At 42.2% G+C, this 14832-nt stretch overlaps 1 long non-coding RNA gene across 1 annotated transcript; it reads right to left on the bottom strand.

Moving 5' to 3' along the window:
* Positions 1-2655: 2655 nt before the first annotated feature.
* Positions 2656-13416, bottom strand: LOC138827618 (uncharacterized). Its single transcript, XR_011372144.1, has 3 exons — positions 13303-13416; positions 12646-12765; positions 2656-2789 (listed from the first exon to the last, which is right to left on the bottom strand). It is a non-coding gene; the product is annotated as an uncharacterized lncRNA (long non-coding RNA).
* Positions 13417-14832: the final 1416 nt, after the last annotated feature.

The raw sequence follows: 14832 nt of genomic DNA, 5'->3' as shown, positions 1-14832 counted from the left end.
CAAGAAAATGTGATATATATACACAATGGAATTCTATGCCTCCATCAGAAAGAATGACATTGCCCCATTTGTTAGGAAATGGAAAGACTTGGAAAAATTATATTAAGTGAAGTAAGCCAAGGCCAAAGAAACATAGGTCCCATGGTTTCCCTTATTTGCAATATCTAGTATATGTATGAGTCAAGCTGAAAAGGTCAGATAAGGTGATGTTAGGAAAATGAACCCTAAGATATGTATTTAAATGTTTTTTTTCTTTCATGCAATTGTTTCTAACTCATTTATAAGATTATATCTTTGTTGCTTTGTATGTCCCTCCCCCACAGTATAAACCCTGCTTTCACAGTATTTGATGTCATTATAATTTGTGGAGGGGAAGGGGAAAAACGAAAAACAGGTCGTTTAAAAAAGGATACAGGTGGACCCGTTGCAGCAATGAGAAGTACAAGTTGTCATGTTGAAAATGAACTTTACAACTTTGGTGGGGGAAGGGGGGATTGAGTGGGGGGGCGGGGGAGGCTGGGAAGGGATGTGAAGGGTAAAGAAAGGAGTCTACAATGCTTGATAGGAAATGTACTCATTATCTTGCCCATGTAATTGTAATCTCTCTGTACAGTATGTTCACAATAAAAAAAAAGAAATGTATTCATATACTAGATATTGCAAATAAGGGAAACCATGCAGAAAAGGTCAGATAAGGTGATGTTAAGGAAATGAACCCTAAGATATGTATTCAAATGTTTTTTTTTCTTTCATGCAATTGTTTTTAACACATTTATAATATTATTTCTTTGTTGCTTTGTATGGCCCTCCCCCACAGTATAACCCTTGCTTTCACTGTATTTGATGTCAGCATAATTTGTGGAGGGGAAGGGGAAAAACAAACCGTTTAAATAGGGATACAGGTGGACCCATTGCAACAATGAGATGTACAAGTCGTTACGTCAAAAAGGAACTTTACAACTTTCGTGGGGGGCGGGGAGGAGGACGATGGGAAGGGATGGGAAGGAGAAACAAAGGGGGAGGATACAATGCTTGATAAGAAATGTACTCATTATCTTGCCTATGTAATTGTAACTCCTCTGTACAGTATTTTCACAAAATAAAATAAATACTAATAGTTTCTGTAAAAAAATAAAAAATAAAAAATAATAAAAAAGAAATGTACTCATTATCTTGCCCATGTAATTGTAACTCCTCTGTACAGTATTTTCACAATAAAAAAATTAAAAATTAAAAAATTAAAAAAAAAAACTTATCTGTGAGAGAAATGCTTGGCTCCTGGGTAGAAGGGGTAGGGGTGGGGAAGGAACTGGGCCAACTCTTCTACTACTAACAAAAATCACCCTAGACTGTTTTTACTTTTCCCCTCAATGGGTGAGTTGCTTATCTAAAGCTAAAACACTGGTGACTTTGATCTGACCTGATGAATTGTTGCTAACCAGCAGCCACATTGGCTGTATTCAGTTTTGGTCAGTCAACTGTCTTCCATAAGCAAGAGCCAAATTCCTCTATGACCAGAACTGATTTTTCTCCCATCTTTGCCTCAAAGTACTTCTCACCTGATCACTGGAAAAACAGGTGTGAGGGCTGGGCTCAGTGGATCATACTTATAATCTCAGCTACTTGGGAGATATCAGATGTAGGATACGAGTTCAAGGTTGGTGCAGGCATGAAAATAGTTAATGAGGGGGAGGATGGGAGGGGATGAGAAGGGGAAACAAAGGAGGAGGCTACAATGCTTGATAAGAAATGTACTCATTATCTTGCCCATGTAATTGTAACCCCTCTATACAGTATTTTCACAATAAAAAAATAAAAATGAAAAAATATTTAATGAGACACTGTCTCATAAAACCAAGCCAGTGCATCTCTGTAATCCCCGCTACAAGGGAAGCAGAACTAGGAAGAAAGCTGAGTACCAGCGTTATCATGGATTCTAAGTGCAACGCTTGACTTGATTAGAGGGTGACACAAAGTTACCAAGCATATCTATCACTCCTGCTCAATCTTTTTCCTGACCTCAGGCCCTTCTCACCCTGCATGCCCTGCTCTGTGGAGTTGGAGCAATGACAGCTCCTCCCAGGGCCACTGTGGGCCTTCCCTGGAATGTCACTATGTCCTCTCTGTCATTGGAAACCTGCGCTGCCCTCCTGCCCCATCCATGCCCCGCCATCTAAAGAGCATTTTCCCTGGGAGTGAACAGTCCAAGCTGAAGATGGATTCTGGCTTTATGTCTTCATGCTTTTCCACATGTTATGTGTTCACCCCTATTTTGTCAACTCTTGCCCAAACAAATGCTGCCAGTGTCCCCCAAGGTCTAGCAGCCTAAAGGACTGATATTGGAGATACTGGGGTGATTGTCATATTTTAGAGTTGCTCTTTTTCAATCAGGGGTCTGAACAGAGAAAAGTGAAGCTTCTAGGAGGTCATCATTTTCCCTCTATTCTACGTCTGATTGGGGTGTGTAACGTGTTGGGGGGGTGACTAAGAGCGAGGTGTCAGGAGTCACACCCTGGGAGGGGCAGACTGAGGTCTGGACAGGGGCTCTCTCTCCCTTCAGCCCTAGAATTCAAAGAGCCCCAAGGCAAGAATCCAAAGCAAAATTACCAACACACATTTTGCTTCCCATCAAGTGAGGTTCAATTTAGACCAGGATGATGTTTCTGAAATTCCATTTAATATAAATTTTGTTTTGTATGAGCTAACAGATGAGGTCTAAAGGCTGCAGAGCTAAATGGGCTTCGCTTTATATCAGAAGTAACATGGGAAGATGACAGGCTTCCAGGATCCTAGGAGGAAGAGAATAAAGTCTATACTTAGGTATTTTTAAGGTAAAAGAAACATAATTTTGAACTCTAGGGGCTGCTGATCTGAGCTTGTTTGTTTTGTCCTGGTCCTAGGACTTGATCTCAGGGCCTGGCCGCTGTCCCTGAGCTTTATTTGCTCAAGACTAGCACTTTATCACTTGAGCTACAGCTCCACTTCTGGCTTTTTTATAAAAAAAATTCATGGTAGTAATTGGAGATAAGTGTCTTACATATTTTCCTGCCTGAGTTGGATTCAAACTAGATCCTCAGCTCTCAACCTCCTAACTATATAGGGTCACAGGTATGAGCCACCAGTGCCTGCCCCCTCCCATGCCTTCTTTGATAGCCTCTACAAGGCTGCCCTTTAGTTCCACCTTGACCTTGACCGTGTCCTCCAGAGTCTAACTCAGTTACCAGCTTAACCAATAATCAGTCTGAATTCTCATGGCCATGTTGGAGAACATGCTGCCAAGCTGGACATCATCTCTTGTATTACACAAATGACAAGCGTATGCACAAACACAGCCAAAATGCTGCCAATCTCTGGCAGTTGAGGAATAAAACAAGAGGAGCCTAAGAGCAGACAAGTTCCCTGTAATAGTGTCCGATGAGAAACCATTCCTCTTCCATTTGCAATCAATAATTAACAAAAGAGCCATTCCTGAAATTTTATCTTGATGGCCTCAGAATTTAGCCTGCCAGAATAAGTCATAGTAAGAATAAGTGGTCCACATCATTAACTTGCTTTGATGTCATTACCTCTGCCCTGTATGTGTTTTTTTAATGATATATCAATGGTGCATACCAAGGAAATCTGAGTTTCGCTGAGTGACAAGCATTCTGCCTCCCCAGAAACCTGAGCATTCCTCTGCCACTTCTGATTTCATTCCATGGCCACTGACATGCAGATGAGCTTGTTGCAAAAAATGGAACAAGCTTGCAGCCACTGTCACCAGAGGACTGTCAACAGACAAGACCTGAGATGTCATCAAGTCAGCTGGTTCAAACCTCTTATTATATGATGAGAAATGGGAGGAGAATGAACTATATTAAGAGGAGCATTGTCACCAGATGCTGGTGGTTCATGCCTGTGATCCCAGCTACTTAAAAGGCTGAGATCTAAGGAGAGTGGTTCAAAGCCAGACTGGGCAAGAAAGTCCATGAGACTCTTATCTCCAATTAACCACCAGAGAACCAGAAGTGGTACCGTGGCTCAGAATGGTAGAATGCTAACCTTGAGCAAAAGACCTCAGGGACAGTGGCCAGACCCTGAGTTTAAGCCCCACAATTGAGAAAAAAAACAAAAACAAAAAAGGGAGTGTGAAGCCCGAACAAAATATAACATAGCCATTTTAGCTTAGATTCTATCCTGTTAAGGCACTATAACTGAAACTCCAGGAACTGTATCAGCAACTCCCTTTGGGCCCAAATTCCAGGAACCTTTACAGTACCCTTTACGGTACCCTTTACAGTAAATTCCACAAAGTAGAGCTAAGTTCCAAATGTTCCTGCAAGATAAAGACCACTTGGTTGCAGCTCAGATCATTTCAAAGAGCATCAGCCCCAAGAACCAGCCAACCCCCAGTCCCTGGTCGGTTCCTGCACGAGTTAAACTAATCATCTTTTAGAATTATTTTATGAATTTCCCATGGTGTGATATGATTTGCTATGTGATACTATGGTGTATAGAATGCCCCAGAAATCCTGTAAAAACCCTGCTGAAGGAAGGGTCATGGCTCTCAACTCTGACCTGCTGGCGTCGGTGATCGTTTTAAATCCAGGCTGGAGCTTGTAATAAACAACTCTCATGTGCTTGCTTCATTATTGCCTATCAATTGCTTTGCTGAACTCTCTTGTGTTTTGTAGAGAGAATCATTAGAGACATTTGCTTCCGAAAATAAAATTACAGTAGCCAGAAATCACAGCATCCTAACCAACAGTTTTTATCTCTCAAACTACTACCCTGCATACATACAAAATATACATCACCCTGAGTAATCGCCTTGCATTGTGAATAATTAGATATGTGACTCCATAACTGTCCAGGTCAGACAGTCCATACCAGCTGATCCTCCCTCCCAACTGAGGGAAGGGTTCTCTGCCAGTGTTCTCTGGCCAAATGCAGGGAAAAGCCTTTTATTTCTGTCCCTGCCAGCTCCAACAATTCCACACTGAAATCCCCAACCTGCTCTATGTTGGAATGCTGGCTCTCTGCAGAGGTTTAAACCCTAGGACCTCTCCCTGGCCTTCTTTCAGCCCTCAGCCCCAACCACTCATCTGTGCACCTGACTCCTGCTTCAACCCACCTGTACCCCCACCCCAACATCTCTGCTTAGCCTTGTCCTGCAGCAGCTGTTCAGCTCACTGCTGGCTCACAGCTGAAGTACAAGTGAAGAACTTTGGTTCTCACCTCCCAAGGCAAATGCCAGCCCTCTGACAATTCCCAATAGTTTATTTCTGCTTGGTGACAAGCTGGGGGCAGATGCTGGGAATTGTGCCTGAAATGGTTCTGAATTGTGCCAGAAATGTGCTGTGTCTCAGTGGTAGAGTACCAGCCTTGAATAAAAGAAGCTCAAGGCCAGTGCCCAGGCCCTGAGTTCAAGCCCCAGGACTGGCAAAGAAAAACAAAACAAACAAAAAAAAACTGAAAATTTATGCAGTACAATGATCTTTTTTGCTAAAGGAAAACAATAGCTGCTTACAGAGCAGAAGAGCCTTTCTTTCAGAATAGTTTCTCCATGAACATGTAGGGTATATATCTCCTTTAGGATTCTGTTTTTCTATTTTCAGTATTTTTCTCTAAAATGCTCCTTAAGGGCTCACTTGAGTTTACTGCCTGGCCAATCTGGGTGATTTGGGGGCTTGAGTGATGGCATTTTATGTCCTGTCCATTCAAAAGTGACTGCCTTTCAGATAGGATTGTCAGCACATGCAGAAGCATGGTTTAATGATAAGGTCTGGCACAAAAGTGCTTAAATGTTTAAGTAGCAATGAATATTGAAACAGCCCAAGAGTGACCAAAATCCGTGCAAGATTTGGGGTTCTTGTAAACACAAGGGGGAGCCATAGCCTCTAACCATGAAATCAGGCACTTCAATCATTGCCTGGGGTAGTCTGCAAATGGGGGTGCAAGTGCATGTACCCTTTGTTTTGAAATTGTATTCCATGTTTCTTAATATTGTGTTTGCGTGGAAGATTTATTTTTTTCAAATTTTAATACCCAATTATGAGTTTGTTAATATTTAAGTCAAATTAGCATACTTCCAACTTGCATACACAGCCACACAGTGTTTTCATCAGGAAGAATGAAAGGAAAACAATCTGAGACGGATATATTTGTGTGTGGGTGTGTGTGATTGTGTATGTGTATTTACAAAGGCTAGCCATATTTGTATATGTGTATTTGTGTGCACACATATGTGTATTTATGTTAATATTATGTCTATATAATATATATATGGTGTATATGTGTGTTTATATGTATTGATTGAGACATTTCTCTATTCCTTGGTCTTTATATTATTCATCTCCTGCTGCTCTTTGCCTAAGTCTGCAGACTAATGGCAAAATAAATATGAATTTTTTTTTTGGTTGGTCGTGGGACTTGAACTCTAGGCCTGGGTGCTGTCCATGAGCTCTTCAGCTCAAGGCTAGGACTCTACCATTAGAGCCACAGTGCCTCTTCCGGCCATTTCTGTTTATGTGGTGTTGAGGAATCGAACCCAGGGCCTCATGCATGTGAGGCAAGCACTCTACCACTGAGCCACCTTCCAGCCCCAAAATATGAATTTCTGTTGTAGGTTTATTTGGCCTCTTTTGCCCCCAGCTGCTAAAATAAATCTGTCAATACTGTTCATGGTCTCCGCTCCTAAAACAAAATGACCTAAAAGTAACACAGGGCAGAAAATTCTCAGCAGTGTGAGGCTGTGGGCAACCAGGTACAGGAAAATTCAGACACTTGGCTGTGGTGACTCCTGGCACTGCCATCCAGACATTAATTTGTTTGTTCCGGGACACCCAGAATTTCTCTAGGCTGCTCTATTTCCCTGTAGTGAATAATATTGTATATTTGTTGTTAGTTGGTGAGATGACTAATCTTTTTTTTCTTTTCATGTTTGTGGTGAAAGTACTGGGTTTGTATTCAGAGTTTGGGCCTTGCTAGGCAGGCATTCTATATCTGGATCCACACCAATAGCACTTCATGCTTGCCGAGCATCTCAACTATTTGCCTGGACTGAGCTCCCCCTACTTTTGCCTCCTATGTAGCTGGGATGACAGGCGTGTGCCTAGATGATTGGTTCAGATGGGGGAGGGGATCTCACTAACTTGTTTTTTTGCCTGGGCTGGCCTAATATCTTTATCCTCCCACATTTTTACCATCTGAGTAGCTGGGATTACAGAAGGGAGCCACCACACCCATCCATGACTGCCTTAATAGAAAGAAGCTGATGGAAGGCTGATAAACTCAAGTCATCTACCCACAGGACAGTCTGGGTTGCTGGGCAAGATTCACCTATGCCTAGCTTCAGTCTGCAGCATCAGAGCAGCTCCAAAAATGAAGCCACAGCTATGTTTATTAATGCTGTGTGCGTCTTGACCTTGACTGCACCCCTGGATGAAACAGCCCTCAGTGGATTCAACATCCACACTTTCTGAACCAAAATACATCACTTGATTCAAAGAGATTTGTGAATTTTGGGATATTGGGGGAAAAATGAGTGTTGATATTTGTGAAATCTCTTTAAAAAATGCCTTCCTTGTAATACTTCCAAAATTAATATACAAATTCAATGTAATTCCTATTAAAATCCCATTGACGTACATCACTGAAATACAGAAAACAGTCCAAAAATTCATATGGAACAACAAAAGACCTAGAATAGCCAAAACAATTCTAGGGAATAAAGACAACATGGGAGGGCTATCCATGCCGAACTTCAAACTCTACTACAGAGCTATAATAACAAAGACAGCATGGTACTGGCACAAAAACAGACCCGAAGACCAATGGAACAGAATAGAAGATCCAGAAATAAATCCACAGGTCTACAGCCAGCTGATATTCGACAAAGGAGCCAAAGATATACAATGGAAGAAACACAGCCTCTTCAACCACTGGTGCTGGGAAAACTGGGCAGCCACATGCAGAAAACTAAAAGTGGACCCCAGCCTATCACCATGCACCAACATCAACTCAAAATGGATTAAAGATCTTAACATTAAACCTGAATCTCTGAAACTACTGCAGGACAGAGTAGGAGAGACACTTGAACTAATAGGCGCAGGAAGGAACTTCCTGAACAGAGTCCCAGGGTCACAACAAGTTGGAGAGAGACTCGACAAATGGGACTACCTTAAAATAAAAAGCTTCTGCACAGCTAAATCTATCACAACCAAGGTAGAAAAAATATTTACCAGCAATATATCAGACACAGGGTTAAAATCCTGTATATACAGGGAACTCAAGAAACTAATCCCTCCCAAACCTAACAAACCAATTACTAAATGGGCAAGGGAACTAAAGAGGGACTTCTCAGGTGAAGAAATAAAAATGGCAAAGAAACACATGAGGAAATGTCCATCATCCCTGCTGGTGAAGGAAATGCAAATAAAGACAATCCTGAGATACCACCTTACCCCAGTCAGAATGTCCCACATCCATAAATCAGCCAACGACAAATGCTGGAGGGGATGTGGTGAAAGAGGAACCCTATTACACTGCTGGTGGGAATGTACACTTATACAACCACTTTGGAAAGCACTCTGGAGGGTCCTTAGAAAGATAAAGATTGACCTCCCTTATGACCCAGTAATACCACTTCTAGGCATCTACCCTGAACAACAGGAACCAATATAAAAGGACACGTGCACCTCCATGTTTATTGCAGCACTGTTCGCAATAGCTAGGATATGGAAACAACCCAGATGCCCCACCACAGATGAATGAATACAAAAATTGTGGTATCTATACACAATGGAATACTATGCAGCCATTAGAAATGACAAAATAATGGCATTTGCAGGGAAATGGATGGAGCTAGAAGGAATCATGTTGAGCGAGGTAAGCCAAGAGCAAAGAGACAAACGGTACATAGTCTCCCTGATAAGTGGATGCTAAAACCAAAACGTTAGGTGATACGACAGAACTAACAGGACTTAAGAAACAAAGAACTCTGAACCACTACTAAATATCCCCATGCTGCTGATCACATGTATGGGGTATATGTGTACAACTTTATATGTTATAGACTGTGATAGACAATTTGCTCCAGGAAAGTTAGAATGAACTTGTGACTTTAAATGAGCATCATTATTCCACAATACTGTGAAATTTGGGAAATTATGTAATCACTTAATCACAATTTTAAAAAAAAGAACCTGGGGAAGGTTGGGAGGAAAGGGATGGTAGGGGGAAAACAATGGAGGGGGTAACAATGCTCAATAGGAAGTGTACTCATTACTTTATTCATGTAACTGTAACCCTCTGTATAGTATCTTTACAATAAAAAATTTAAAAAAATGCCTTCCTTGGAAGGAAAAAAAAAGAATAATACATTGCAATAGATTTTTCTACCTAAGAAAATCCCATACATGACTTAGAGCCACATACTTCCCCATGATTGGCGAGCACAGATCCAGGATCTATAACTCCCTGGCCTTGGCGGTGCCATCCTTTTATGTACAGTGCAAAGTCTCCTTACCCCCCTACATAAACAAAGGCATTCCTTTCAGTCTGATGGAAAAATACAAGGAACACATCATTGAGCAAAGGCTCGTTTCAATCAAATCTGGAGGAATGGTGAGTCACAACAGGCCTGGAAATCTACCTTTTGAGTTGCACAGTCACATCTGGATGGGTTTATGTTTGATTGTGTCTCTTCTTGAGAGGACCAGAGCGCTGCTGAGAAACCAGAGAATTCTGCCAGCCCAGCATTGGAGGGAATAGTCAGTAGACAGCAGAGGACAGAACGCTGGGATGGCAACATCTGTGAGCCAGGCCTCTGGAGAGCTGGCTTAAATCTTGCAGATAGAAAGTAGAAGCCAGAAAAATAAGGTATCACCTTTGCCTGATTCAGTGGGAACAAATACCTTCCTGAGCAGTCCCCAAATCTTGTAGACATGAGAACTGCTCCACCCATCTTCATGTAGAAACACTGCTCCAAAGAAGAGTCAACCAAAAGATCAGAATGACTAGTCATAATGGAGCCATTTGGCAGTGTTCTCAGTTCTCCATCAAAAGGTCATTGGAATTGCAAACAGCTGACACACATGCCAAGTTGTTTGCAGGAAAAATTGCTTGTCACAATGAAGTCCTCTTGTCTTGGACAGGTTTGCTCATCTGCTTGTTTGCACAAAAGAGAATGAAGCAGATGTTCTTCATGCTCTGACATTAACTTGAAACCAACAGACCCTCTGGCATTAGAGGTCTGAAGTCCCAATGGGCACCTAGGAACTCGGGAGGATCTGGTCCCCCCAACCCTAGCCTCTCATACCCCGTCCATAGTGAAAGAGGAACCAAGATTCATCTGAGTTGTCTTTGTGTAAAACAGGTTAAGTGGTGGTTTTTATAAATCTCCTAGGGTTTTCTCACTACCTGGCAAGGTGAACTTGGACTGTGGCAGGAGAGTCATAGATTTGGTGAATTCCAACATAAGTGACAAGCTATTTACAGTTATTATGTGACTCTAAAGAATGGACGGCTTTTCTGTGGATTTTTTTGACATTTAAAAATAGAGTATTTTTGAAGGGCATGATTTCAGACTCACTTAGCAGTTTCACTTCTCTAGCCTGGACACTGTATGCCTGGGTTCCACAGCCACAAATTCAAATATTTGGAAGACAAAGTAAAGTGCATCTGAGCTGAACATGTATATTCTTGTCATTATTTCCTAAATGATGTGAAAGGGCAACTATTCACATGACATCTGCACTGTGCTAGGTAATCTCAGCAATCTACAGATGATTCAAAGTGTTCAGCTCATATGCAGTGCTAAACTGTGGGGGGCAGTAGTGTAGTTGTGGAAGTGGGAGGAAAGGGATGGTAGGGAAAAACAAAGGAGGAGGCATCAATGTTTGATAAGAAATGTACTCATTACCTTGCTCATGTAACTGTAACCCCCCTGTATTTTCACAATAAAAAAACTTATAAATAAAAAATAGGCCTAAAAACAAAAGCAGACATCTTAACATTAAAAATTAGCAAAAGTCCTGAACAGGTATTTCACATGAGGAAATGGGAAAAACCAGTAAACTTGTAAAGATGTGTTCAATGCCATTCATAGATTATGAGATGCCAGTTCACATTCATCATCGGGAGAGGAGAGAGAGAGCAATGACCAAAACCACACATGAACTGTGGCTACAAGGTGCAATGGCTTTGTAAGTCTATTATCTACCAACCAGGCAGAATTAAACACGTAAGACCCAAGAGTCTCTGTGCTCTAATCCTAACAATGTATTGTTCAGTCTTCTGTGTATTGTAAGCACTTCATATGTTTTCTGAAATCATGACAGCTCTACCCAAACAAATTAAAGCCCAGGCATCAAGCTGAACACAGTAGTTCAGCCCTCTAATCCCAACTATTTGGGAGATAGAAATCAGGGATATCATGGTTCAAAGTCAGCTTAAGCAAAAAGAAATTGACAAGTCTGCATCTCAACCAATGGCTGGGCTTGTTGATTTACACCTATTATTCCCAGCTGTGGGGAAAGCACAATGGCTGGGTGCAGAGGAGCCTGCCTGTCACCTCCAGAAATGCAGGGAAGCATGAGAAGGAAGATTGCAGACCAGGTTGTCCCAGACACAAAGCAAATCCTACCTCAAAAATAAAAGGGGGCTGGGGGCCGGTGGCTCACACCTGTAATCCTAGCTATTCAGGAGGCTGAGATTTGAGGATCACAGTTCAAAGCCAGCCCGGGCAGGAAAGTCCACAAAACTCTTATCTCCAATAAACCACCAGAAAACTAAACGTGGCGCTGTAGCTCAAGTTGTGAAGTGCTGGCCTTGAGCTGGATTGGTGAGGGACAGCTCTCAGGCCCAGAGTTCAAGCCCCATGACCAACATTAAATAAATAAATCAGTGAATAAAAAGCGCTGGAGGCATGTCTCAAGTGGTAGAGCAGCTGCCCTGCGAGCACAAATCCCTGAGTTTATCCTCAGTATTGAAAAACAATGAACAAACCAACAAAAAAGGGCATCAATATTTTTCATCTCTCCAGCTGAGTCCAAGGTACAGCCCAGTTTTCCAGCCAGCTATACACTGTGGTCATGGCCTTTCACCTCCCTTTAAATTCTGGTGCACAGAAGTCCCAGAAGTAATGGGCCATGAGAAGCACAGGAAATAAAGTCTCATCTACTCTCTGTCCTCAGCACAATACATGCAGGAAAGAGCTCCTTCCTCTGTTGATGCATATAAAGGAAGCCTTTCTGCAGCCCTGTCAGTCAAAGTACAGCATGACCTGCTCTCCAAAGTCCAGTTGGGTGGTGGAGGTTCGAATGCACTGAGGAGTGGCTTTTCTGTCCTGCAGGGGCCAAAGGCTGGGACACACGTGAGTGAAAGGTCTACACTGAATACATCTGGCAGTGTGTGGCTCCTGTGATCTTTTCTGACACGCTTTCATCTGCAAGGTGAACCTTCTCGACAAATAAGAACTTCCTCTTCCTTTTCTAAGTTTTCCAATAGTCAATATAAATGTTGGTTGGTTGACCTTGCAATTCAATTGCAGTCTGTCTAACCTAACAATTGTCAATGGAAGAAAAGAAAAGTCTGTTTGGGTTTTTAATTTTTAAAGATATCCTTTTGGAATTATTAAGAAGCTTTAAAATTTGTATGACCTACCTTGGGAGCTAAGTTTCTCACCAGTGTTTCCAGAATGCAAAGAAGTCATCCTAAAAGCTTTGGAGAGAAAATGGCTTGTAACTATTCCATGCATAAAATCCTGTGGTCCTTCAGGTGGACCTGTTGCAACAATGAGAAGTACAAAATGTCATGTCAAAACCAGCTTTACAATGTCGGTGGGGGGGGAGGGGGGTATAATTGGGTGGGGGGAGGGGGGAGGCTGGGAAGGGAGGTGAAGGGTAAACAAAGGAGGAGGCTGCAATGCTTGGTAAGAAATGTATGCATTATCCTGCCCATGTAATTGTAGCCCCTCTGTACAGTATGTTCTCAAATAAAATAAAATAATATTAAAAAAAAAAATCCTGTGGTCCTGCGCAGAGTAAGACTGGGTTAAAGCAAAGTCAGGTATATAGTAATAATTTTTCCTGTTAGTTGTTTTACCAACTTGGTATCAGAAGCCTTATGATACTGAAAGGCTGTCTAATGGTCTTGAAGAAAAGTCCACAGACACAGAGGGAGAGGCAAAGCAGCAAAGATTTATTAAAGAAAAAGATAAGCAGAGCTCTTGCTGGACAGGCAGGGTCCTCAAGGGAAGGCAGGGCTTGAGGTGCATTGTATTGGTGTTAAGCTGTTCTAGTACAGAGCTACATGACTCACTGAAAGACCCCAGACTCACTGGGATGCTTTCTTCTACGGGAGGGTACCCCACGAACCAAGACTCCAAACCAGCAGATGCAACAAGCAAGAGGATTTTATTAGGCGTTTGCGCAAACGGGCTCCCTGTCCAAGGCAGACTGGAAGCCCGGAGCAGCGGTTTACAGGCCCTTTTAAAGACAAAAACCACAGGATTAGCATAAGACCCCAGGCTCCCCAGGATTGGCTCAGCTTAAAAATTATCATATACTCCAGCAATCATTTTTGTAACACTTGTTTGTTGAAAACTGGTTGGTTCCCTAGGGGAGGCTTCTCTGGGGGGGAGTCCACATAGTTATAGGCTCGCGATTGGTTGACATTTGACCTAGTTTGCTGGGCTGGCCAGATGGTCCTTGTCTTGAGCCCCCTGCCGTGAGTTTTTACACAGGAATTCAGGAGAACATATGCTTTTGTTTTTTATCTATGTTTGCAGACCTTGTCCCTGGGCCTGCATCTGGACTTTGTAACTTTTTAACTTATTTCTGGGAAGGGAAGAGTCAGTGTTAGCACAAGCAGGTTTACAGAAGCAGAATTAGCAGTTAGCATATTGTAAAATGGACATAGCCCCAATTTCAATCTTTCATTCCCTCCTCTTGTCTTTGGACTAATTTTAATCTTAAAATTTAGGGTGTCTCTATATTATCTTGTGTGGTGTCAGTTGTTCTCAATGCTTGGTATTTGGATCTCAGAACTAATAGACGGACTGAGCTGATCTTTTTTTTTTTTTTTTTTTTTTTTTACAAGTCTGTTGAGTATACAAGGTCCGATTGTAACAAAAGTAACAGTACCAGGGCCCTTACATTTTTTTTCCACCAGTCCTGACTCCGTGTATCACAGTTAACTTAATTTTATACCAGCTGCACTTGTAAGCTCCAATTTTAAGACATACTCATACCATCTGTGACATACTTAAACTTTCTGAGGTTTGTCTTAAAGACAATCCTTACTTTTCAAATCCTTTCTTATCCAAAGGGGATACCAATTTTTCTCCAGTTCCTTTCCCAAGGCTTTCTTTACTACCTCCCGATCCCTTTCAGTTTATTATTTCCATTGATAACACACTCAGGTTATTACCATACCAGAGCCAAACTAGGCTGTGACCATAGAGTGGATTTCCAGTCACTATGCACTGAAGTGCCTAAGGCAAGCAAGCCAGTGATATCCTTGTCCCCAATATCCACTGTGGGAAGAGAGGGTTTCTGGATATCACCTAAAAGAATGTCCCACAAGTTCTTAGATTTAGCAGCAGTCAACCAGGAAGCAGACTCAGGTGATGGAATCAGGCAGGAGTTCCTCCAGGTGGCTGTCAGGTCATCATTCCCCAACAGCAGCAGCAGCAGCCCCCGCAGCAGCCCAGGCTCTCAGTGGCTCCAAGGGACTATCCCACCTCATGCTGGGCTGTAAATTCCTACACAGACTGGTTAAAGATACATTGCATAGGCTTGGCAGGCTTTGATCCTGCTGGTCTTTAAGATCTTTAAACAATAGCCCAGG

This window comes from Dipodomys merriami, unplaced genomic scaffold (genome assembly GCF_024711535.1).
Source record: "Dipodomys merriami isolate MVZ:Mamm:240054 unplaced genomic scaffold, mDipMer1.0.p SCAF_1587, whole genome shotgun sequence".
Lineage (NCBI taxonomy): Eukaryota > Metazoa > Chordata > Mammalia > Rodentia > Heteromyidae > Dipodomys > Dipodomys merriami.
Note: the sequence above shows the minus strand (reverse complement) of the source record. Positions and strands in the feature narration are given on the sequence as shown.